Genomic DNA, 25,935 nt, shown 5'->3' with positions numbered 1-25,935 from the left:
CAAGGTTATAATTTATGGGTGATGGTTGCTTTCTCGACAGGATTCGACTTTATAGGAGACAGCAGTAAAAGTATAGTCCAGGATATCTTAGACTACTTGATTCGTCGGAGTCTGGCCAAAGAGTCCCAACCAATCCAATCATTCAACACACTCAAATTACAGTGCAAAAGTTAAATAAGATTCATTTTACTGTGCAAATCAACCATAAGTGTAGTAAAGGAAAGTATCTGCATACATTATAATTGGTTAACAGTCATCATATGATCAGCAGCTGAACTTTGGTGAAATAATCCCAGTGAAAGCAAATGCAAAAGGGCGCAAAGGGGAAAGAGTGCCCAGCGCACTTACAACACACTTGTTTTATTATGAGTATTTGTATGGCACACATCCTTGAAATCCTGGCACCAAAAGAAGGAGGCTGCCGCCCTGACAGGAGGCTATTGGAAAATCCAGGTTAGCTACCCACTTTGGTGTATCACACAGGATGCAAGAAGTCATTCTGGAGGCACAAAACACATTTAAGTAATAGTACATGAGTTGATTTAATTAATTTACTTGAGTAGAATTTAAAGTATGTATGTTTAATACTTTGTACAAAATACATGTCATGTAGTACAAAAGGATGTACTGTTTTTTTATACGTGATAAATTATAAATAACAAAATGAATTACATGTCTGATATAATCTAGGGACTAATGTAATATTATTTATGCATGGTTTGGTGCCTCCTTAAAGACATTTTGTAGAAGCACAAGAGGGCGGCCAGCCACTGCAGCCTGCGTCGATGCAGTGAAAAAGTAAACTTGTAGCGGCTGCTGTGAGGAGGAGTGGTTTACATGGGCGTCTGCAGGGGGGGGGGGCAAGGAGTGGCGCTTGCCCCCCGGTTCTCCGGTGCGGGCCATACTGGTGCGGACTGCGGCTTGGCGCCATTTTTTGTAACGCTGGCATGTTCCCTCGCGGCGCAGCTGGTAGCCTGACGTCGAGATCCAGCAGTGACTAGACTGCCGGGCCCAGTCAGGTTATCTGCTATGTGTCGCGCCAGAGGGGACGTCACATCCTGCTGCCGGAGCGTGGAACTGTGAGGAAGTTGCGTCTCCGGGCTGGCTGGTTTTCGGGTGGCCCCGCAAATTGAATGATGGTGCCGTTCGCAATGCTGGTGCAGGCACCTCGCACCGACCCGGGCCACGCCATGCCTGTATGTAGTTCATCTGTTAATTTACTCCCCGCTGAAATTATTGCAGCCGACTCGACCATTTCAAATTAATAATAAAAAAGGTGGGTTCTTTTTAAAATTTCATTTTCTTTTTAACGAATGACTGTCTATCTTCCGAGGAAAACTTCCAACAAGCATTTACAATGCAATGGTCTCGGCATTGTTAAAGTTAGAGCTATTGGCATTGCTCATGACATTATTTTTGTTTATGTTTTTGTTTTTAAAACATTTAAAGAAACGGCATTGTTATTTACAATGCCAATAGCTTAATCACTCACACAAAGGGGACCTTAACACAAAAATTACAACTTAACAATGGACTGAGGTAGGGGTGCGTACTAGCTCCCTTACTCTTCTGTCTATTTGTTATTGATCTGCCTGCAGTCCTAGCGTCTGCCAAAGGATTTAGCCCCAGAATAAATGGTAAACACTTGGCATGGCCCCTATATGCAGACGACTTGGTCATTTGAGATCATACAGATATAGGTCTGCAAAGGAAACTAGACATGTTTAGAGAATACTGTAGTTGTAAAAAAATGAGTGGTAAGTATGGAAAAAAACAGGGTGCTTTGCTTTGGGAAGACAAAAAGTAAATTTAGATGCTTCTAGGCCCTGAGAAGCGTGAATTAGTTAAAAATATAAGCATCTTGGGGTGTGGTTTGAGAGGTCCCGGAAATGGTAAAAGCGCCTACTGCAGAGAGCTATGCACAGGCTACAAGTTGTGAGCTCCAGACACAGCAAGAGAGCTGGACGCGTTAATATACCACTCCCTGCACACCTCTAGGCACGTCCTGCAAGTCAAGGGGTCCTGGCACAGCAAGGTGGTTCAGCGGGTGAATGCACAACCGGCTGCGGTGCTCTGTACCCTGACAAACATTGTGAAAATTCTATCCACCAGCTGTAGATAACAGCGAACACCCCAAGTCACTGACCCTAATGCTAAATAGATTAAGAGGTCAAAGCGCCTGCTGCGCACATCTGTGCATAACCTGTAGAACACAGTGTTAGAATCCGGGGTCTCTGGTTGGCGCAGGTATGCACTTGCTACAAGCAGGGACCCTTTCCTCTAAGTCAGGGCGTAGGATTACCTCTTTAAAAATAACCCCTGCTCACCCTCTAGGTAACGTGGCGCGAGCAGTCAGGCTAGATTCCAGAGGGCATTAGGTTAAGCGTTCAAGATATCTCACACAATAATCACCACCCCACCACACAAAGACACAAGGCTGTATTTATATCAAAATTAAGTTCTTTATATAAAAGATTTCTTCAAGCAGGATGTCAAAATACAGTTCTTTCACTTAAATAAGGTTCCAGTTACTTTAAATGCTTTTAGGCAGTCCACAGTTCTTAGAATGGCACTTTTCTATTCAAAATAAGCTTCTTTGGGGTTCTGTGCGCTTCATAGTGCCTTCGGTATGCTTCGCACTAAGTTTTGGAAGTCTCTTGCCGTTTCTCACACTTCTCGCGTGAGCACGCGTATTCGGGACGTGAACCGTACGGACCGTACCCTCGTAGGTACGTGTCGTACACGTTCGGTACGCCTTTTCCCAAACCTCACGCTTCTCGGGTGAGCAACGTACTATACTTTCAATGGGGGACGATTCGTACCTTTCCGGATCGCTTCGTACAGTCGCTCCGAAGGTTGCTAAAGCGCACGCTGTACGCGTGAGCAGCGTAGCGGGTCTCAAGCGTCAGTACGGCCCAGACCAAGCAACGGACGGGTCGTACAAACGCGCGCTGCACACAGTACCTTAAAATTCTTGTTGGGCAAAGGTCCTTGCGGCTCCAGAAGTCGGTGGGGGTGTCCCACGTCGCGGTGCTGTCCCTGGAAGTCAGAGGATGGCGATGCTTCGTGGGGCACGTCTAGGTTTCCGGACACGCACCAGAGGTCAGAAGCAGGAGGGGCAGCTCGGGGGTAATTTCTTCAGCACGTCGCGCTGCCGGCTTCACAGAGAGGACACACAGGGCTTCGTAGGTCCTTGCAGGGGCTTCCACGGCCAGGGGGGGGTCGCAGAGGCTCGGCGCTCAGAGCCTAACCAGGTGCACTCCTCCCACTCATCCTGGTGTAATCTCTCTACCCACCACCTGGCAGCCAGCCTGTCTCCTGGAATTCCCCAGCCCTGCTCCTTTACTGTTACTAGGCAGAACACACACACACACACAGCAGAGGCGGACTGAAATGGCCAGGTCAGTAAATACTAACTTTCTAAAAGTAGTATTTACAAACACAGGATATTAAAATAAACTTTACTAAAAGAAGTATTTTATTATTCTGAGTTCAGGCATACTAAACTTGACTTTCTACCATGGTCTCTGAGTCCACTGGGATTACAGCATGTAGTAATTTCATCATCACATCAGGGCATGTCCTACCTTATACCTACAATGCACCCTGCCCTTGGGCCTACCAGAGGGGTGACTAATATGTAGTTAAGTGAAGGTTTGGGGACTGGCAAGTAGGTGCACTTGCGCAATCAGCGCGACAGTACCAGACCGCGCGCAGGTTCTGCAGTGGCAGACCCTAGACACATTTTACTAGGCCGCTTCTGTGGGTGGCACAACCAGTGTAAGCCACCTTGCCAATACATGCTCCAGACATTGGATGGTTCTTGGTATCGATACTGCCATCGAACATAGTAAAAAAGAGTTAGAGGAGATAGCTGAAATCGAAAAGCTGATCTTAGCGGATACCACTATTGTTGAGGCAAAAAACCTTTTGGATAAGGTAAACACTACAATCACCACTTTCCATACCTTTGAACAGAACAAAAAAATAAATAAAATTCAAAAAGACATCAAAAACTACAATAAAAACCAAACTTACCCATATTTGTTGGATACCTTCTATAACACACCATACCAACCTGCTAGGACCAAAAACTGGGGTAGATTTCGCAACAACCAGGCAATCACTTTTTCCGATTCCTCTAATACGTCGGTAGAAGATTCAGACAGTGGGGAGGGCACAAGTACAGGTCGATCTAGACGTCCTCTACCACCTCCTCTTCTTCCTACTAATTTTTTAGGAACAGATCGCGGTCGCGGACGCGGCCGCAGGAGACAGAACTATCATTATCAGTTCGCAGGCGAGAGACAGACCCGCCAGAAGTTCTATCAATGGGGGCCACAGCAATAATGAATACTATTCTGCCTCCTAATTCGGTTTTTTCTAACATCTCTGATTTTTTCCCTTCTGTACCAATCATGCCAGCTCAAGCTGCCCCATTACTACCTACTGGTTTGGTCACCGATACAACTATACCTATTTTCAATCTGTCTAAATATCCTTTATCTACTGATGAAATTTCTCAACCTCCTTCAACCTTTTTGCCTCCTGCATCTATGATGCCACATGAAATTTTATCCTTTGAAAAAATTATGTTACATGACATCAAACAACTACAACAACAATCTGAATTTGTGCCTTACAATTTGCCGCTTACTGAAAAGACAGTACCCACTTAATCAACATCATAGAGGATCTACCGTTTGACCTAGAGTCAGATCTGATGGCAAGCTTAGACATTGAATCGTATACCAACATTCCTCAGTCTGATGCGCTCAAAGTCATAGAAGACCTAATGAACACTAGACCAAGACTTATACGTATCCCAACTCATTTTTTGATTGAACTCCTGGATATAGCCTTGACCAACAATTATTTTTTGTATAAGGATTCTTTTTACCTACAAACCAAAGGAGTCTCTATGGGTTTTTGTTTTGCTCCTAATTTTGCGGTCCTTTGTGTATCATCTAGAAAAAACTATCATTTTATCAACTCAAAATGCCTTCACAACCAATATTTTTCTGTGGCTGAGGTACATAGATGATATTCTTTTATTATGGCACGGTACCCATGATGCATTAGCCGCCTTTGTCATTTGGCTAAATAATTCCCAACCACATTTGACTTTTACTTCAGACATCCGTAAGAATGACCTCCCTTTTCTTGACCTGGTTTTACATGTTGAAGAAGGTACCATTGGTACTACACTATACCAAAAACCAACAGAACGGAATACTTTACTCTTGTTTTCTAGTTATCATCCTCGTGGTTTACGCAACGGATTACCATATGGACAATTCCTTCGTATCCGCCGCAATTGTAAATGGCGGAAGGATTATTTTCGGGAGGCTGCTATTCTTTCTGAAAAACTGACTAACCGTGGTTATCCCAAATGTTTGGTTAAAAGAGCCCTTAAACGGGCATGGTATAGCCATAGAGATATTATCTTGACGCCTACTATCAAACGTACCAATACGCGGATTCCTTTTGTCTCAACTTTTAGTCCATCAAGTAATAAAGTTAGGAGTATTATCAAAAAAAATTGGACACTGCTCCCTACACTTCATTATGTCACAGATCCCCCGTTACTCTCATACAAAAGGGGTGAGAATCTTTCAGATAAATTGGCCCATGCCCATTACTTGGCCATCTAAAGAAAAACTTGACTTATCAGTGACGACCTTGTGGGGGCTCCCGCCGGTCATAGGTCACCTTAAAGGTCAGAATTGTAATGTTTGTGAACTGACACTTAACACGAAAGTATTTGTCACACCTGAACATACCTATCCGTTGAAACAATTCTCAAATTGTCGCACCAACAATATGATTTATTCTATTCGCTGCCCATGTACCCTTGTTTACATTGGGCAGACAACGCAGATGATCAAACAACGAATCTCGCAACATAAGAGTCGCATCAGATGCAATGTTACCACTGCACCTCTGGTAACACATTACAGAGATTGTAACCATTCTGAAAATGACATGATATGGCAAGTCATAGACCGACCACAACTGCCTATCCGCGGAGGTAACCTTCAACTTCTTCTTAACAAGTGCGAGTGTAGATGGATTACCCGCTGCAACTCGGTAACACAGGGTTTGAATTCCCTTGATGAGTGGAACGCAGCTATTGTGTACATTTAAGACAATTCTCTCCTTAGCTTTGTTCAGTATGGTTCGTTTTTTCCTTTTCCCTTTACCGTGAATGGTTTTCATAGATATGAACTGTTTGGATTTTTGCTATTCTTATATAATGTATCCATCCCCTTCCTATCCTGTCCCCTGTTATTGTATTATCATACAAATGTACACATTCTTTTTCTTTTTCACTTAACAAAAAAAAAAAATTCTCGTAATAATTGTTTGTATAATATTAGTTTGACCTTTATGAAGTATGTCTCATGTGTTATTGTTTATGTTTGTATAATTGTATGTATATATTGTTTAACATTGAATTTCTATTGAGAATGCCATAAGTTTGGATTATAAGTCTAACAGATAACAAAGATAATGAAAATGCTTTAATAGGTTTTTTCATTGCTGTTGTGGTTGGCCATCTTCCTAGGCCGTTCACACTTCCACCTTCCCCCTGGGGTACTGTTGTGGGCTTTCTCTCCCTCGCTCTAGTTGTACTTTCATTCCTTGATCACATGATACCGGCCATTGCCGGTTATACTCCGTTCTCTAACGTCCGTGAGCTGAGGACGGTTCATTCTTTTCCTTGGCTGATTGCAAACCGGATTGATCCCGGCTTCCTTGAATAATTTGAATGAATTGCTTGTTACCCTGATTTCATTTCAGTCGGTAAGTGTCTTTATTGACGAGCGCTCGCGATGTAGACACACGCGATTGCTGGCGTTTTCCTATAATTTCTGGATCCTTAACAGATCCTAATTTGTTTTTTAGACAGCTGCCGACTTAACCACAGCGTGCACTTATTACCACCCGGAGTTACAACCACCTTTTTCACTATGAGTAAGCGCCCATGTATAAAGTACCTTGGCTTTGATGTCGCCTATATAGTTGAGCTGTAATCATTAATACTATTAATGTTATCCTTCAGAGCCATCCTAATTGCGCCCGGAATTCTATACCCTACTGGGACTGATACAGCGCTTACCTGACTTGTGGATATTAGAATCACCATAATCACGCCCAGAACTCTGTACCTTGCTGAGACAGATCCAGCAATTCCCTTACTTGTGGATATCAGGTATTTTCTCTGTCTTTTCTCACCCCCTTCTTAATGAATTTCCTGGGTTTTTCACTGATTCCCTTCTTTTTATTTTTCTGCTTATCTTTTAGAAGTACTAATTGGAGCAATTGTAACCGTAGTCCTGATGATGAACTCAAGCTAACGAGTTCGAAACGCCGTCGACCTCTCAACGTTATTTGCGGTCTTGTAAAGGGTCGTGCCCCAATTATGAAATAATGTTGTAATGATTAATGTTTTGTAAATATTGTGCCTGACTCTTATTGTTAATTTAATTTGCGCCGCCTCACGTTGCTCTTGCACCCTTGTGTCACTGCGCCGTCTTCACCCATCACTTCACTTCCAGTGCTCACACGGTTATGGTTACTGTAATTATGTTTTTGTACTTCTAATTATAAATAACAACCTGCATTTTCAAATTCGGTCACCTTTGCCCTGTGTGTTATGATTAATTTCTTTGTTCTAATTGTCCTTTTTCACATGATTGACCAGTTGAGACATTGTTCCTTTGTGATTATAATTGACCGGTCTCAATTGGGTTAACAGGTTTACTCCTGTTTTGCTTCGCCCGCAAGCCCACCAGCAGCATTTGTATTTAGAAGCCCTGGCACTCCTGGTGCACTTTACTAGGGGCTGATAGTAAACCAAATAAGCCAAACATGGACACCAATCAATGTATACACTTTTCCAAAGGGAGCACTTGCACTGTGGCACTGATTAGCAGTGGCACAGTGCCCTGAGCAGCTAACACCAACAAAACACAATGAGGCACATCAGCAAAAAGTGGAAGGGAAACTCACGCCAAGGTGCCAGGTCTAACACGTGTCCCCTCCAGCTGAAATGTGGGGGGAACTACCTTACCCCAGGGAGTTCCTCTTCACTAAGGCGGAAAAACCTGGACAGACAGTCAGCATTGGCGTGATCTGTGCCAGGGCGATGCTCCACCGTAAAGTCCATACCCTGTAGGGAGATGGACCACCTCAACATATTTGGGTTCTCACCCCTCATTTGCATCAACCATCTGAGGGGCCTGTGGTCGGTCTGAACCCGGAAGTGAGTCCCAAACAAGTAGGGCCTCAGCTTCTTCAGTGCCCAGACCACAGCAAATGCTTCTCGCTCTATCGCACTCCACCTTTGTTCCCGTGGAAGTAACCTCCTACTAATAAAGGCTACAGGTTGGTCCCAGCCCTCCTCAGTCATCTGTGAGAGAACAGCCCCTACACCATGCTCTGATGCGTCTGTCTGCACTAGGAATTCTTTGGAGAAGTCAGGAGCCAAGAGCACGGGCGCCGTGCACATGGCAGTTTTCAGGGTGTCAAAAGCCTTCTGACAGGTGTCAGTCCATATCACTTTTCTGGGCTGCTTCTTCGAAGTCAGCTCTGTCAAGGGGGCAACGATGCTGCCATACCCCTTGACAAACCTCCTGTAGTACCATGTGAGTCCAAAAAAGGCCCTCACCTCCGTCTGGGTCTGTGGGGGCTCCCAAGCCAGGATGGTTTCGATCTTGGGTTGTAGGGGCGCCACCTGGCCGCTCCCTACTTGGTGTCCGATCTTGCTTGCCTTGATCGTGAGGCCTGCCTTGCGCAGTGCCATCAACACTTCCCAGAGGTGTTGCAGGTGTTCTTTCCATGTGCCACTGAACACTGCGATATCATCCAGGTATGCTGCGCTGAACTCAGTCAGTCCAGCCAACACCTGGTTGACCAACCTCTGGAAGGTGGCAGGGGCATTCTTCATCCCAAATGGCATAACCTGGAACTGGAAATGCCCATCTGGTGTGGAGAATGCGGACCTCTCTTTGGCCCCATCAGTCAAGGCGATCTGCCAGTACCCAGACGTTAAATCAAAGGTGCTGAGGTACCGTGCAGCCCCTAACCGATCGATGAGCTCATCAGCTCTGGGGATGGGGTGAGCGTCAGTCTTCGTGACTGAATTGAGTCCTCTGTAGTCCACACAGAACCGGAGTTCGGGTGTGGCACCCGGCGCTGCAGCCTTTGGGACCAAGACCGCTGGGCTGGCCCAAGGACTGCTGGAGGACTCAACCACCCCAAGATCAAGCATCTTTGAGACATCCTCTTTGATTCAGGCTCTGACCCTGCCAGTTACCCTGTAAGCCTTGTGCTTCACAGGTAAGCTATCTCCTGTATCCACAGCATGGACGCACCAATCTGTGATACCAGGAACCAGGGAGAACAGGTCAGGAAACTGCCCCAGCAGCTGGCGGCAGTCATCCTGTTGCTCAGGGGTCAGGGTGGGTGAGAGGTTAACTCCATCCACTGACCCGTCTTGCTCTGAGGTTACCAGGAGGTCAGGAAGAGGCTCAGACTCCTCCTCCGTCCCATCATCTGTGGCCAAGAGCATGCCCACTTCGGATCTCTCCAAGTGGGGCTTCAGTCGATTGACATGGAGGACCCTCAAGGGGTTCCTAGGAGACTGCAAGTCCACCAAGTAGGTGACAGAACTTTTGCGCTCCACAATCTCAAAGGGTCCTGTCCACTTGTCCTGGAGTGCACAAGGCTCCACAGGGGCCAGGACCCATACTTTTTGACCAGGTTGAAGCTCAACCAGAGTGGCGTTCTGGTCGTACCGCCGCTTCTTTCCTCCTGGCTGGCTTCAAGATTTGCCTCAGCAAGTTGCCTGAAACGCCTAGTCTGGTTCCGGAAGGCCAGCATGTAACTGTATACAATCTGGGGAGGTTTCCTGGGAGATTGCTCCCAGCCTTCCTTGACCAGACTAAGAGGTCCTCGTACTGGGTGGCCAGACAAAAGCTCAAAGGGACTGAACCCCAGAGACTTTTGTGGCACATTGCGGTACGCAAAGAGAAGGCATGGTAAGAGGACATCCCACTTATGCCTCATGGGTTCCTCAAGACCCATAATCATGCCCTTTAGGGTTCGGTTGAATCTCCCAACCAACCCGTTTCCTTGGGGATGGTAAGGGGTGGTGAACTTGTATGTCACACCACACTCTTGCCAAAGGGATTTCATATATTTTGATATGAAATTGGTCCCCCTGTCGGACACCACCTCTAGAGGGAATCCTACTCGTGAGAAAATTCCCATCAGTGCCCGTCCCACCACGGGGGCCGTCACTGTCCTCAGAGGGATGGCTTCAGGGTACAGGGTGGCATGGTCCACCAAGACCAGGATAAACCTGTTGCCCATGGCTGTCTTGGGGTCCAGTGGCCCCACAATGTCGATCCCCACTCGCTGGAATGGGGCACTGACCACAGGGAAAGGTTGGAGTGGAGCCTTCAGCTTCCTTCCACTCTTTCCACTTGCCTGGCAAGTCTGGCATGTCCTGCAGTGAGTGTCAGAACTCCTGCGCATTTGAGGCCAATAAAAGTGGGTGACAAGCCTTTCGAAGGTCTTGTCCTGCCCCAAATGCCCGGCTAACGGAACGTCGTGAGCCAGCCCCAGTAGGAAGGCTCTGAACTTCTGGGGTACCACCAGCGCATGGGCTGACCCAGGTTCAGCAACCTTAGGCTCTGAGTACAGGAGGTCGTTCTCCCAGTAGATTAAGTGAGTACCGGACTGATCACCATTGGCTTGGGCTGCAGCCTGCAGCCTGCTGCCGCATACCCACTAGAGAGGGGCACTCTTTCTGCTCCCTGCAGATTTCCTCCCTGGTGGGGCCTCCTCCTTGCTGCCAATGGGTCAGCTCAGGCAGGTCCCCCAGTTTGGCTATCTGTTCCCCGTAGGCTCCAGGGCAGCCCCCTCAAGGTCTGCTTCCTCCTGGGCCGTGGGAACTTTAGGAGCCGGTTTCCTGTGCCTCCTGCGCCCTCTCCCTAAAGCCGGTTCCTGGGCCTCTCCCTCAGGCTCCAGGGTCCCTTCAACACCCCTACTGGCTGCCATCGACCGGGTGGTCACGCACGACCAATCAGGTAAACCCACCATCCACAGGTGAGCTGTCTTCTCCACCTTTTCCCAAGGGGAGCTCTCCAAATCATTCCCTAGGAGACAGTCTACAGGCATGGCAGTTCTTACAGCGACTTGCAGTGTACCAGAGACCCCCCCCCCACTCAAAGGGAACTTGAGCCATTGGACAATGACTCTCAGTGTTGTCAGCATTGACAACCCGACAATAGGCATGGGGTACAACCTGCTCTTGAGATACCAGGTGTTGCCGCACTGCAGTCACGCTGGCTCCTGTGTCTCTAAGAGCCTCTACCTTCTTCCCATTGACGGTCACCACTTGCCCATATTTCTTAGTGTTAGAGGGCAAGTCGGCGTTTGGGACCATCTCACTGTCTCCTAGTGAGACTAAGGTCAGTTGGACGGGGTCCCACCCACCTGGGACTTCTACCTCCTCCCCAAAGGCTACTGTAGCCACTTGCTTCGGTAGAGCACCAGGGGGTGCTGGTTTCACATACTGGCGACACTTGGGATGACTGGCAAAGTGACCTAGTTCACCACATTTATAACATTGAGGGGGCCCCTTGGGAACAGGTTTGCCTGTCGGGCCCCTGTCTGCTTCGGGGGTGGGGGAGGCTGAGAACATTTCTGCTGGTTCCCTTGGGGATTACTTTGGGGGCCTTTTTGGAACCCTTTCATTTTTCCCTTGTCCCCCCACTCTTCTGCTGGGGACCCTGCCCACCCTTGGCGGAGTCCCCCACTTGACCCTTGTGGACCCTGGTGCTGACCCAGCGATCCGCCTCTTCAGCAAGCTTCCTAGGATTAGTCAGCTTGCTATCTATCAGGTGTTGGCGTAGCTCAGGAAAACAATTAAGCGACAAGTGCTCTCATGCAATTAAATCAAAGAGACCTTGGTAATCATCAACTTTGCTACCCTTCACCCAGCCATCCAGTGCTCTGCAGAAAAAGGTCACATACTCCACATACGTACTCCCCGCAATCTTGGTACACCCCCTGAACCTCTGTCTATATAATTCAGGAGTTAGCCCATATCTGGTCATTAAAGCTTCCTTCATGTGGGGGTAAGAATTATACATGTCAGAGGGCAAATCTAAAAGTGTGTCCCGCCCCTCACTGAGGAACCGTCCCCACAACCCCGCTCCCCAATCTCTCTCAGGGACCCGGTGGGAAGACATGGCTACCTCCTAGGCCTTGAACCATTGCCCTATGTCATCATTCTTAAAGTATTCCTTCACTACATCTTTTGGCATGTACACCCTTGACTCTACCTGCACCGGCGTTGCGCTGCCACCAGAGGGAGGGTTTTCCAAACTTTTCTCTTTTATCGCCAGCTCCCTCATTCTCGCGTCGTGCTCCATCTGAATCTTTCTTTCTTCAAGAGCCATTTTCTTGCTCTCTAGCTCCAATTGGCCATTCAATTTCAACTTTGCCAAGGTAATCTCATGATCTCTTGCGGCCTGTCTGTCTGCTAGCTCCTCTGGCGACAGGCCTCTGTCAAGACTACGGATGCTCTCCGCTGGTTCCACTATGTCACTCTCAGGTACAACATTCTCAGCTGCACCCCTTGATTCCATCCAGGCTCTCAGCGCTGTGTGGAGGTGTGCTTTGTTTGTGCACCCTTTGCGTGGAACCTTGAACTTCTTGCAGAAATGCCTGAGTTGGGCTTTCGTGTATTTATCCAGTTTCGACTCATCCCATTCTAGATCCTCTCTCTCAGAGGTTCCAGATGCTGTATTCTCTAAGCTGTTTGAGCCCGGCATGGCTTCAAACACAAGGGATCTTCTTTACTTGGCAAGCGAAAATAAAAAGTTCTGTGGCTCAAGCTACTGGACTGTCCTCACTGTGCAATGGTTAGTAATCACTGCGCAGACACCGAGAACGCAAATCCGTAAATCCTCACAGCTGCCACCAATGTTAGAATCCGGGGTCTCTGGTTGGCGCAGGTATGCACTTGCGACAAGCAGGGACCCTTTCCTCTAAGTCAGGGTGTAGGATTACCTCTTTAAAAATAACCCCTGCTCACCCTCTAGGTAACGTGGCGCGAGCAGTCAGGCTAGATTCCAGAGGGCATTAGGTTAAGCGTTCAAGATATCTCACACAATAATCACCACCCCACCACACAAAGACACAAGGCTGTATTTATATTAAAATAAAGTTCTTTATATAAAAGATTTCTTCAAGCAGGATGTCAAAATACAGTTCTTTCACTTAAATAAGGTTCCAGTTACTTTAAATGCTTTTAGGCAGTCCACAGTTCTTAGAATGGCACTTTTCTATTCAAAATAAGCTTCTTTGGGGTTCTGTGCGCTTCGTAGCGCCTTCGGTACGCTTCGTACTAAGTTTTGGAAGTCTCTTGCCGTTTCTCACGCTTCTCGCGTGAGCACGCGTACTCGGGACGTGAACCGTACGGACCGCACCCTCGTAGGTACGTGTCGTACACGTTCGGTACGCCTCTTCCCAAACCTCACGCTTCTCGCGTGAGCAACGTACTATACTTTCAATGGTGGACGATTCGTACCTTTCCGGATCGCTTCGTACAGTCGCTCCAAAGGTTGCTAAAGCGCACGCTTTACGCGTGAGCAGCGTAGCGGGTCTCAAGCGTCAGTACAGCCCGAACCAAGCAACGGATGGGTCGTACAAACGCGCGCTGCACACAGTACCTTCAAATTCTTGTTGGGCAAAGGTCCTGGCGGCTCCAGAAGTCGGTGAGGGGTGTCCCACGTCGCGGTGCTGTCCCTGGAAGTCAGAGGATGGCGATGCTTCGTGGGGCACGTCTAGGTTTCCGGACACGCACCAGAGGTCAGAAGCAGGAGGGGCAGCTCGGGGGCAATTTCTTCAGCGCGTCACGCTGCCGGCTTCACAGAGAGGACACACAGGGCTTCGTAGGTCCTTGCAGGGGCTTCCACGGCCAGGGGGGGGGGGTCACAGAGTCTCGCCGCTCAGAGCCTAACCAGTCTCATCTTTGCGGTGCGAGCTACGGCTCGGGGGGCAGATGCTTGCGGTGCTTGGACCAGGTAGACAGGTCTTTGCGGTGCTCGCAGTAGCCCCGGTGGCAGATGTCGCGGTGCTCAGATGAGGGGCACACAGGTCCTCAGGGGTCAGCGTCACAGGATCGCCTCCAGCAGCTTCTCCTCTTCTTGGGGAAAGGTAGTGCCCACTGTTCCTGGGGCGCAGTTCAGGGGGCAAGTTCACCAGCAAGCCCACCAGCAAGCCCTTGGAGATTGTTCAAAGCACAAGTTGATTCAAAAGTCTTTTCCTTTCAAGTCTTTTCCTCCTCTCCTTCTTGCAGCAAGGCACCCACCACAGGCCAGTCTCACAGGTCAGAGACAGTAGTCCTCCATGCAGCTTTCCCAGGTCCTTCTCTTCAGGCAGAGTTTCTTCTTGGCGTAAACAGGATCTGATTTCTTAGGAGCAGGGCTCCTTCTTTTATAGCACAATTCTTTTGTTCTTTTTCGCCAGGGGTTCCTGGGCCTGGCTCAGTCCAGTTTTGGAGCACTTTGTTGTGGTGACTCTGCTCTTTCCTTTCAGCAGCAGGGCAGAGACATCAGCCGCTCCACAGGGGCGGAGCCGGCATTGTGGTGGCAGAGCACAGGTCTATTCAGAGCCAAAGGTGTACTCCTCCCACTCATCCTGGTGTAATCTCTCTACCCACCACCTGGCAGCCAGCCTGTCTCCTGGAATTCCCCAGCCCTGCTCCTTTACTGTTACTAGGCAGAACACACACACACAGCAGAGGCGGACTGAAATGGCCAGGTCAGTAAATATTAACTTTCTAAAAGTAGTATTTACAAACACAGGATATTAAAATAAACTTTACTAAAAGAAGTATTTTATTATTCTGAGTTCAGGCATACTAAACTTGACTTTCTACCATGCTCTCTGAGTCCACTGGGATTACAGCGTGTAGTAATTCCAGCAGCCCATTCTGGCCTATGGAGAGCAGGTAGCCTTCAATAGTGAAAAACGAAAATGGCTGTAATTCACTATTAGGACATGCCACACACATCAGGGTATGTCCTACCTTATACCTACAATGCACCCTGCCCTTGGGCCTACCAGAGGGGTGACTAATATGTAGTTAAGTGAAGGTTTGGGGACTGGCAAGTAGGTGCACTTGCGCAATCAGCGCGACGGTACCAGACCGCGCGCAGGTTCTGCAGTGGCAGACCCTAGACACATTTTACTAGGCCGCTTCTGTGGGTGGCACAACCAGTGCTGCAAGCCCACCAGCAGCATTTGTATTTACAAGCCCTGGCACTCCTGGTGCACTTTACTAGGGGCTGATAGTAAACCAAATAAGCCAAACATGGACACCAATCAATGTATACACTTTTCCAAAGGGAGCACTTGCACTGTGGCACTGATTAGCAGTGGCACAGTGCCCTGAGCGGCTAACACCAACAAAACACAATGAGGCACATCAGCAAAAAGTGGAAGGGAAACTCACGCCAAGGTGTCAGGTCTAACACACAGCGTGAATTATCATGGGAGGCGACTCAGCGTTTCATCCGTTCGAGGTTGATAATAGGAGTAGCGTTCGCTGAATAGTGCTACCTATGATCCCACATAGATTACTTACAGCGCCTAGACGCAGGTCCTCATGTGTTTGTGTTGTACCGATGACGGATGTAAGCGTGCTCGTTTGATTTGAAAATGTGATGTTTCCAGCATGGGAGAAAGAGTTTGTCAGAAAAAAAAAACTACATTTTCTCGAATTTCTTTTCTACTCTGCAGTCTCTGACTCTAGTATGTCTTCTTAATACAGAAAACAGACCCTCCCGGAATATGACAGGTTTTCACATCACGCTTTTTGGGAGAATTTGATATTTAAATTCTGTGCCTAGAGGAGGTGGAAGGGGGAGAGAGAGCAGGTGTCTTTTAGAGGCACGGGGGAGGGGTTCACGAAATGACCGACACAGTTGTGTAAAAAAAACTATAAAAAACACATTTTTCACAGATATTGCACCTTCTTAGAAACTTTGTCTTTGAGAAAGTAACTTACCCTGAAGCACCGTGATGCGCCGAGCACCCCTGCCGGGGGTAGAGCCGTCCCAAGTGTGAGACAGAGGCAAGCTCACACCGCACTCTTCACCGGGAGCGCAGCGAGCAGAGACGGGCTGTAGCACCGAGCACAGCGTGCAGTGACACCCCGAAGCGGCGGTCTATGGGCAAGCAAGCAGATAATCTACTCGAGGAGGCCAGCCGATGGGGGGGGAGTGTTATGAAGGCGTGTCACTTTCACACTGGCAAACGGTGCCTCGCCAGGAATGCGCGTCGCCTTTATACTGTGAAAGGTGCTCCCTCTGCGGCCCCCAAACTCTTCCCAAGGCCAACTACAAAGAAAGTATGTCCCTGTGAGCACTTTACGACAGGAGCAGGCAACGCGCTTTAAAATGCGTGATGGCAAGGTGTTCAGTCTTTCAACGAAATGCATGCGGAGATTCAGCTTTTTAAATTGCCCCGAATGTCCCCCATCGGGAATGTTCCCAGCACTCGCTCATACATAGGGCAGTGTCTGGCAGTCCCGTAACCCGCGTGCAGAGTCCCAGGCAGGCTAGTGAAGTACTGCAGTCCCTGAACTCCACACTGCCTCCGGCCCACAGGCCGCAATCCTATCTGCACAGACCCTCAGCCCCCAGATCATAGGCGGTATGCAGCAATAACTCTCAGGCAGGCCCGCTCCTGCTCGTAGACAATCTTAGCCACCCGCTCACGGCAGTACCGCATACGCGCGCCCAGCCGTGGGCATTACCTGGGGGGATCCAAGATGACTAAATGAAGCTGGCGTCGGCAGAAGGCGTCTCCGGGACACGTAGCCCTCTCGTTAGCGCTGCATGGGTGGGAAACAAGGCAGCCCCGCCTGCCCTCGAGCATGGCTTTTCCAGCAGCGGTAGTATTTCCCCCAGCTCTACGCTGACATCAGTGAGGACTTGCCTCGATGGGACCGCTGTTGCTAGGCGACGCCTGGTCCGCGCTCGCGGCGGTGATTTTAGGAGCGATTTTGTTGCGCGCAACCTCGGGCCCATGGTGGTGATCTCGGGGGCAGAGCGCTTTCCTTCCACAGCGCGCTCAGGTCCCGGGCGGCGGTGGTGATTTCAGGGCTCAGCGCTTTCCTTCCTCAGCGCGTCGCAGTACCTTAGGGACCCCATGCTGCCTGCACGCGCCAGTAGGCTCTCTGATTGGTTGACAAGGTCCACCAATCACAGTGCTTATTTGGTAGTTGCCAACCAATCAGAGAGCCGGCTGGCGCATGTAGGCAGCGTGAGCAAGACATGCCGTAGACTCGCTGTCTTATGGGCGTGTTTTAAAAAAGCGAAAGATTTGAAAAAACACGCCCCCCAATCGCAAAAGGACGGGGCTTGTTTGGAGAGACAAACCTCTTCTCCAATGGCTGACCAGAATTTCAGAGGCCAGCCAATGGAGAAGAGGAGAGAAGAGGGGCGGGTTAAAGCCCCACTACTCCAAGTCATTAAATCTCGCGAGCGAAACTGCGCAAGCGCAGCCTTCGCTAGCCGAGACCTAAAAATGAGTTGGCGGGCGTCGTGCAGCTCGGCTGCTCCACAGGATAAGATCGGACGCGTTTTATCAGTCATAGCACTGACCCACTTAGAGGATTTCGCTCCAAAACTTGCATCCTATCTGCCGTCCCGGTGAGACCCGGCGGTGACAGACAGCATCATTCAGACTGCTACCCGGCCGAGCTGCCAAGCTACTGGGGTGTCAGAGGATCTATCACGCTGACCCTGCAGCCAATTGCCCAACTTAGACTTCATCTATCACGTGAGTACTTCTTTCATTGAAATTTCTCTGTGCCCCCGACGGTCACGGTGGAGATTCAGTTGGCTTTTTCACAAGACCCCCAGAGCGAAGGAGGTTCTCAGTGAGCCGCGCGGCCACTGAGAACATCAAAGCGGCCGCGAAAGTGCACACCATTTGCCAGCCTGCGTGCCACTCTCCCCTTAGTGCACGCGACTGCCCTACCTCCCTCCCTTATCCCACTTCCTGCTTGTTATTGTCTTATTGTCTCCATCAGCAGTGAAAAGGGCTCGCGCTTGACAGCTTCGGCCTGTTTGCAGTGCCTGAGACAGGCAAATACTTTAGCTTTCCCGCCACTTATAAAGGGTCAGCATTCTGCACATGAACGACTGCCAGGCCATCGACCTTTACCCCCTAAAGTGCCATGAGGCCAAACCGACGTTACCCTTAACTTACTCGCATGAGCTAAAATCAACAACGTCCTAGTGCCTCATTAAATGTAAGCACTGTGGGACTCGTCCCAGTGTTACCATAGCATTCATTATTCAGTAGTTTGGCAAGGATACCATGAGCCTTAATGCAAGCAAGCAACAAGCATTGGCATAGCCAATAGGTCTCGTCTTTGGGACCTTATAAGTGCTTAGTTATCCAGCACAATAGCCTTCGTGCAACAACATCAACTGTTGCATGGCTAAACACTTATAAGGTCCCAAAGGCGAGACCTATTGGCTATGCCAATGCTTGTTTATAACGCTGGCACTCCAGCAGCTCAGTGACACACTGGGCTGCTGGAGTGCGAATAGTTACCAAAAATAATGGTGCCCGGGTGGCGGCTGCACACTGCAGTGCTGCGGACACACAACAAAGTTTGGATCCGCACTGTGCCGTGCTAGGGAAAGTTGTGATGCACACACATTGAAACTCTCCGCGACAAGGGAAGTTCAGAAGATGGGGCCCAATGTATCATCAGCTCTTAGCAAAAGGGCAGAAAGCGGCCGCCAGGCCTTGAAATGAGGGCACTTGAGGCTTGCAAGTCCACAACTGTGGCACACAGCCACGGCCTGTGAGTGTCAGTGACACTCGCAGCCCCCGCTTCTCGCTCTTGTGTTTGTGCGACAGCCTGGGCAGAGCTTGTTTCTAGTGCACAGAAACCGGAAACTGCGGGCCTAGGGGCACAGGGGCGCCCTCCGCCTCCTCAGCTTTCAACGCTGACGTCATTGAGCCGAAATGTCTGATTAAGACCCTTTCCCCCTCCCGAGTAAATCAGAGCTGGGTCCACAGCCTGGAGCGAGCGGAGGAGGAGGGATGCACAATCCAAAACACTCACAAAGTTGTGCACAAGTGCTCCCGCCCCGAGCCCTCAGGTTCCAGGTCTGCCCCTGTGAGGGGCGGGATCACGGGGGTGGACAGGGGGCAGGCAGACAGTAAGTCTGTTTCTCCCCTCACCCCTCCCAGGCGCAGCTCATCAATATACAAGAGAGGGCAACTTTCTGCCAAAGAGCTGCACCCTAGCGCTCTGCCCTCCCCTTCCTGTGGGCTGCTTCCCGAAGTTCGCTCGGGGCAGAGCTGGGATGCGGTAGGAGCCTGTCTGGGATGGTGGGAGCGGCAGAACCTTCCCCGGCGCTGACGTCACGCGGCGGAACCCTCGCCGTGCTGGATCCGGACCTTGTACTGTGCGTGACACAACCGTCCAGGGTGTGTGGTCACCCTTCAAAACAACCACAGTACGGGTCTGAAACTGGCACTGTGAGGGTCTTAACTGTAACTGTCTTCTGAAGTATTTTTAGCATCGATTGTTTTTACATTTTATAGAACTTTTGCAGACTTTTATTCACTTTTTGTCAGTGGTTTCCTAAATGGACTGATTTTGAACTTCCCTTTGCGGAGAGTTTCACTGTATGTGTATCACAACTTTCACTTGCATAGCACAGTGCGGATCTGAACTTTGTTGTGTGTCCACAGCACTGCTGTGTGGCTTAAATAGTCATCAGACAGTGAGTGACACACTGTACGGCCAGGGGCTACTACTGCCGGTAGGCGCAGACGCCATTTTGCGAGCCCTGTGCCATGCCAGGTTGCGACGAGCGTCACATGACATGACTCATGTCATTGGTAGCTGAGCGCTATGCTACTACCAATGACATTTAGCATAGCGCTCAGCTACCAATCACATGGGACAGCCACCAGGAAGCTCAGGCAGGCGAGGCAGGCAGCACTGTCATTGGGTAGCTGAGCGCTACCTATGATAGCTGACTACCACATCGCCTCATTGCCTGACATGATGCAAATCGAGAGCAGGAACAATCATGGTCCAACTCCGACTTGTCCCATCCCTGCCTAACCCCCAGCAAGTGCACACTGTGCAGGCTCCTTTCCAGTCAGACGGCGAGAGTTCAGAAAGAGAAGCAGCATCTCTGTCCTGCGCTTCGTGTTTAGACAGCCTATATGTTTTACAGAAACCCCTGCCTGGTTTTGTTAAATATCTGAAACGTGGTGGAAAACAGAAGGAGACTTTTAGGAGGGGAAGGTAAAAATCAGGCCAGAAAGAGTCAGAAAAATGAGGGGGGGGGGGGGGGTGGGGGGGGGGTCAAGGAAGGAAAAAGCAGTAAAAAAAAGTAGGAAAAAACAGTCAGAACAATGGGGGACACTAAGGAAAAAGCAGTAAAAAAAAAAACAAGTATTGGCATAGCCTATAGGTCTCGCCTTTGGGACCTTATAAGTGTTTAGCCATGCAACGGCCGCGAAAGTGAAAGTAATCGCGGTAAAGCGCAGCGCGCGCACCCGCGCACATGCACTGTAGCTCTAGGATGGCCTGGTAGCACTTTTTGAAGCCCTCTCAATAAGTCTCGCCAGACCAGCGCATGCGCTGGGTCAGGCGAGACCTAAAAACCATGGCTAAAGCAGGAGAAAGCAGTCAGAAAAATGGGGGGAGTGGAAAGGAAGGTAAAAGCAGTAAAAATAAGGCAAAAGCATGAGAAAATACTCTCAAAAATGGAAGGAGGAAGCAGTTAGACAAAAGTAGGAGAATAGAGAAAGCAGTCATCAAAACAGGGGGAGACTTTAACATTTTGCCCCCCCTCCCCCCGGAAAAATTTCTGCCGATGCCCATGGTGGTTTACATGGTGATCCGAGGGTTTTCTGTGTATTGTAGATGGTTCGGAGCTTTAAAATATTTTAAACACACCTTGCATACTATCCTATCATCCAAGATATTTTGAAATAAGAAACAGGTATGTAGTTAAAGGGAGAGCACAACGGGTTGTTCATCTCCTCTCGTAGAAAACAAAGAAGAGATACAATTTGGACATCGAACGCTAGGCTGCTGCCACCTCTATAATATGAAAACAGAATACAATATATCCAAATCACAGGTAAAGGTCTAAAAAACACAAATGCCATTCCATCACCAACGTTCACTTTTACTTGAGCATCATAATTCTATTACAGGACCGGAGGCTTCGTATTATGCTTCTCTTTCTATTTATTGCTACTCACAGCAGCCAATGAAAACTTGTATCATGTAAACAAAACTACATTTCCCATGATGCACATGTTACATCATATCCTGTAATGCCCCATAAGAGCCACCATCAACGGGAACTTGTCCTCTTTCTTTGCTGCTCACGCAGGAAGTTAAGTGCTCGAGATCTTTTATGCTTATATTATTGATATGTGATGTTTTTTATTCACTGTTACAGCACGCGCTGCTTCATGGTTAATGTACTTAAGCGGTTTACATTTCATCCGCTTTGCTTTGCTGTGCGAGTGTTTTATTTAAGCCCTTGGGAGCGCTGGGACACTCCCGCGGGGAGCGCTGTGTAATTTGCATGTCAGACGGCCCGCTCGAGCTTTGTTCTATTTACGTGTGGTGCGCGTGTATCGCGCTAATGTTTGCAGGCTCTCCGGGCGCGCTGCCCAATTCGTTCTGTTAGCGCTACAAGCGCTTTGCACATTTATGCCCCCTACAGTGTCTGGTACCACTCCGCCTACGGCGGTCATTAATTAAGTAAAAATACAGCGCGAAGGCTCCCCTTGTCAGCCGGTGCGCTTGGAGCCTTTCACTTTCGCTTTTTTCTCATGTTTCGACGTGCATAGCCCAATTGGGCTATATTTTGGTAGGATTGGGCTACGCACGTCGATACTGCCCGTTTTTCTTTCGTTTTTGGTTATTCTCACCGGGGATTTCACCACTGAGCATTACCTTATGCCTGGCTGGCTGCAAAAACAATCTGGGCCTGGAGGGAGCACACCCTGTGGACAATCTTGCTCTTTGGCTCCACTACGCCCTGAGGGCTGAAAGAACTGTGATACAGCTTATGCTGAGGAGCTAGGTACCATTTTCTGATCTGTGCTGTGGGTTGGCTCCCCCTTTACTCCTCCTTACTACTTGCCTTATGAGCAAATATATTTATAAATTTGGTTCAGCAATGGAGAATTGGGTCCATTATGAGGAGGATGATACCCTATATGAGGAGGAAGTGGATACCCCTTCCATTGAAGATAACATTGTTGAGGCCCTGGACGCCTAGGAGTTGGTCAACAAGGCCCTAGAGAAAGCAGTTCCGGGAACTGTGCAGCAAGCGCTAGCTACTGTGTTGAAACCTATATCCAAACAACTTGAGAAGTTTGCGAAACGCCATGGCTTCACTGCTCCGGCAGGTGCTCCCACAGACGGTTCCCAACCTAAGCCTTGGCCTCACTCTGCCTCTTACTCTTCGCTTCCTCGTCCCGATGCTGACAAAGATAAGGTTCAGGATACCGATACAGATCACGATACGACGAGCTCTGACAGCCCAGACGAATCCCCTCCCAAGAAGAGAACGAAGAAATCTAAGAATGTGGAAGTACCTCTAGCAAACCCCACTCTATTTACATTTAACCCCGCTGACATAGTTCACCCCAGGTCATCGGATTGGCTGCCCGCCCCCGAGGTGGGAGCGTATTTGCATGAAAATCTCCGCAAACGTTTTGATAAAGAGGTGCGCAACAGACTACGCTCTGAATGCCCTCGACCAGACATCTCGGATAAAGTGGCCGAAACCTTTGAAATAGACTTTAGCCTTTTGACCTTCCTAAAAAAGTTTGCAAAGGACCCCAAGAAGGGTATCGATCGCGCCTGGCTAGGGTGCCAGGATAAGCTCTTGGATGTGGTCGGCCCTCTGGCCAAGATTCTGGAGATGGCCCTAGAAGCACAGGAATCAGGGACTGCAGTAGACTCCCATGTGTTGGCGGGCTGGACCCAACGAGCCATATGCATTTTGGGTAATGCCAACTGCGCCATCTCCATGGAGCGGCGCAAATCCATACTCATGCGCATGGACTCTAATCTAACGGAATTGGCAGCGGCAGAACCTAGTCCCCTGGCGGACGGAAACCTTTTCGGGGACCGTTTCATCAAGGATGTGGCCAAGTATGTGAGCACATTCACGACCTTGGATAAGGAGCAGTCAGGAATAAAGAGGGTCTTTCAGGCTGGGGTTTTCAACAGGGCCGGACGAGGCTGGGGACGCTCGTTTGGCCGTCAGTTCTCACAAGGTCCTCAGCGAGGAGACTTCGGTCATGGCAGGGGAGAGTGGGACTCTACCCGTGGAGGAACCTTCTACCCCACCAGGCAGCGCTTCAACAAGCGACGCTTTAACAGAGGATCCTATCGGGGAGGCTTCCAGAACACCGAATCTACAGGTGAGTGCCCCGGACCTATTCCTTCTACCTTTGGGGGGACATACTCAATTGGGTTCAACTATCTCTGGATGCCTGAGTCTTGCAAACAATTCAGGGTTTCCAGCTAGATTTCTTCCAGACTCCCTATCAGGTCCGACAGCCCAGACAGCTTTCTTTTTCCTGACTAGAGAGCGATTTTATAGATTCCGAAATCGAAGGATTGCTGCAGAAACGCGCGATAGCGCCTTGCGACGAGGGCCCTCGCGGTTTCTGCAGCAATATTTTTCTGTTGCAGAAGAAAGGCAGAGGTTACAGGTTGGTACTCAATTTAAAGGACTTCAACCATTACATGACTTACAAACATTTCAAGATGGAGGGTATCCATCTTTTAGCGGATCTCCTGAAACAGGGAGACTGGTTGGTCCGTCTGGACCTGAAAGACGCTTATCTGTCTATTCCCATTTTTCCCCCTCATCGAAGATTCCTACAATTTCAATGGCGGAACCGGTGGTACGAATATTTGGTCCTTCCTTTCGGACTTTCCTCGGCACCGTGGTGCTTCAACAAGGTTCTGAATCCAGTGATAGCTTATCTCAGGAAACAGGGGTACGCATGATAGTCTACCTAGACGACATTCTCATCATGACGCAATCTCCGATTTTGGCAGCTCAGCAGTTGCGCATGACCATTCGCATCATACAAACCTGGGGTTCGTGATCAACGAGCCCAAGTCTGTTCTGTGTCCTACCCAGACGATAGATTTTCTGGTGTTTGTCATAAATTCACAAACGGCTCAGCTCAGTCTTCCACGCTCCAAACTTCAGGACATCAAGAAGGAGCTGCGCTCCCTGTTATCCAAACAGATAGTGGGCCTTCTAGCATCCTCCATTCAAGCAATTTTTCCAGGACCCTTATATTACCGGGCCCTTCAGAGGCTCAAGATTCAACACTTGCAGAAGGGTCTCTTTTACACAGACCTAGTACCTCTTTCCCAAAAGGTACGAGAGGTGATCCAGTGGTGGCTGGCCCATGTAGAGGCGTGGAATGGCAGGACTATTTTCGGCTCTTTGCCAGAGGTCGTCATAGAGTCCGACGCCAGTCGCTGGGGAGCGCGTTGCGGAAATATTTCCACAGGGGGACGTTGGTCCCTAAGCGAGCTAAACCACCACATCAATTGCCTAGAACTACTTGCAGGGTCGTTCGCAATCAGGACACTCTCACCCAAACAAGTCTCATGTTGCATCCTTCTGCGGATGGACAACATCTCGGCAGTTCAATACATCAACAAGCTGGGGGGCACGAGGTCCTCAATGTTGGTGGAAATAGCAAAATACTTTTGGCACAATTGCCTGAGTCATCAGATTTCGGTCATAGCCGAGTACATTCCAAGGATTACAGCGACTGGCAGCTCCAACCCCAGATAGTTCAGTGGTTACAGGAGATCTGGGGGCTTTGCGAGATCGACCCGATTGCCTCCAGACTGAATCGTCAAATGACAAAGTTTTTCAGCTGGAGGCCGGATCCACTAGCTCTGGCGACGGATGCTTTTTCACAGGATTAGACTCCGAATTTGAATGATGCGTTTCCACCCTTCATTCTAATTCCCCGCGTGTTCACACAGGTGATGCGCCACAAGGCGGAGGTGATTTTAGTAACTCCCTTGTGGAAGTCGCAGCCTTGGTTCCCAATACTGTTGGAGGAGAGTTGCGACTTCCCCAGGAGGATCCCCTTGGTCCTCAACAATGCTCCAGGGCCCTCATAGAGAGATGCACCCGATGGTAATATCGGGGCAATTGTCCCTGATGGCCTGGAAACTTTCCAGCAACGTTGGCAAATGCCAGGATTTTCGGAACAAGCTTCAGACTTTATCAACCAAGCTTGGGCCCCCTCTACCAAGAAACAATATTCTTCAGCTTGGAAGTGTTGGGTTCGTTGGTGCGTGGAACAACACGTGGATCCCGTGGGGGCAGACTTACTCTTTGTTGTGAATTTTTTGTCCGAAAAGGCTTCTGAGGGTTTGGCATATCGTTCTGTCAACAATTTCCGTTCAGCCATATCAGTGGGCCACTCTCATGTTGAGGGCAAACCAGTAGGGATGCACCCTTTAATATGTAAACTCTTGAAAGGTATTAGAGTAGCTAATCCACCCAAGCCAAAGTATTCTTCCTTGTGGGATGTCTCGTTAGTTCTTTCCTTATTCAATCAATGACCCAGCAACGATATGTTAACAAGGAAACAACTCTCATCCAAATTGGCCATGCTGTTATGCCTGGCGGCCTGTAGACGTTCGTCGGACGTTAAAGCTCTAGACATTACAGGTAGAGTATTTACTGCTGAAGGAGTTTCTTTTAATATCACGTCCAGGACTAAAACTATGTCACGCAATGTAGACTATCACGCTTTTCCTGATAATACCAAGCTTTGTGT

At 49.1% G+C, this 25,935-nt stretch overlaps 1 protein-coding gene across 6 annotated transcripts in view; it reads right to left on the bottom strand.

The window, feature by feature from the left end:
* The window catches only part of LOC146869905 (vesicle-fusing ATPase-like), a 1,998,451-nt gene that overhangs the window by 84,894 nt on the left and 1,887,622 nt on the right, over positions 1-25,935 (bottom strand). The window lies entirely within an intron of this gene.

This window comes from Triturus cristatus, chromosome 1_1, assembly GCF_964204655.1.
Source record: "Triturus cristatus chromosome 1_1, aTriCri1.1, whole genome shotgun sequence".
Taxonomy (NCBI): domain Eukaryota; kingdom Metazoa; phylum Chordata; class Amphibia; order Caudata; family Salamandridae; genus Triturus; species Triturus cristatus.
Note: the sequence above shows the minus strand (reverse complement) of the source record. Positions and strands in the feature narration are given on the sequence as shown.